Raw genomic sequence first — 1,044 nt, 5'->3', positions numbered from 1 at the left:
ATTTCCATATCTACAAATGTTTCATAATTTGTATACATATAGAATAGTTACTTTTTTATACACACTCTCGTATGGTAGCACTCTAAACAGTTTAATATTTTCTCCCGTAGATCCTACTAAGTTATTTTTGCATAAACAGATCCTAATAATCTTTCTTTGTAAAATTTTTAAAGGTCTAACCGCACACTCATTCAGACCTCCCCAGACCAATAAACCATATTGGAATATTGATTGGAATAAAGATAAATAAATTATACGCATAGTTTGCACAGGTAAATAGTTCCGTAGCTTGGAAAAACTAAAAGTTAAAGTACGCATACGCATTATAATATTATTGGCGTGTAATTTCCATTTCATGTGTTTGTCAAAAGTTATACCCAAATACCTGATACTAGAGACCTTATATATTGTTTGGCAAAAAGTTGTATTACAACTATCTTCATTCTCACAGAAACAGATTTTTAATTCATCATAATGGTTCTGATCTTTATTAATTGAAAAGTTTATATAATGATTAATAACTATTGATAAGTAGCTACAATTAATAAGTACTATTTTTTAATAGTCATAACTCATAAGTAATTACTATTGTAGTATTGTTATGTAAATATGTATTAACTGTACATCTTCTTTTTTTGTACACATTTTTAAAATTATACCTTTTTTTGCATAGGTATGTATTTTTATAAAAAGTTACATTATTGCCTGCAGAATAATAATTGCCAAGAAATTTAAAAAAAAAAATATTAATTTTTTTTTTGTAATGAGAAAGTAATGAGTTACTTTTCTATTTGAAAAGTAAAGTAATTTCACTACCAGGGGGGGATGTGGGGGGTCAGATCCCCCCCATAGGCCTTTTTTTTAAATTTTATAAAATAGCGTACTTAATGACTTAATGTAAGGAAATTACAAGGAAAAAAAATGGCAAGGATTTTTTGTAAATTTTTATTTTAACACATTCAACAATTAATTAAAAATAATTTACTTAATATTAATCAGTAATCATATATTTATTTCATATTCATATAATCGTATTATGTGATA

Source organism: Acyrthosiphon pisum, chromosome A1 (genome assembly GCF_005508785.2).
Source record: "Acyrthosiphon pisum isolate AL4f chromosome A1, pea_aphid_22Mar2018_4r6ur, whole genome shotgun sequence".
Classification (NCBI taxonomy): Eukaryota; Metazoa; Arthropoda; class Insecta; order Hemiptera; family Aphididae; genus Acyrthosiphon; species Acyrthosiphon pisum.
The sequence above is the reverse complement of the archived record's forward strand: the minus strand, read 5'-3'. Positions refer to the sequence as shown.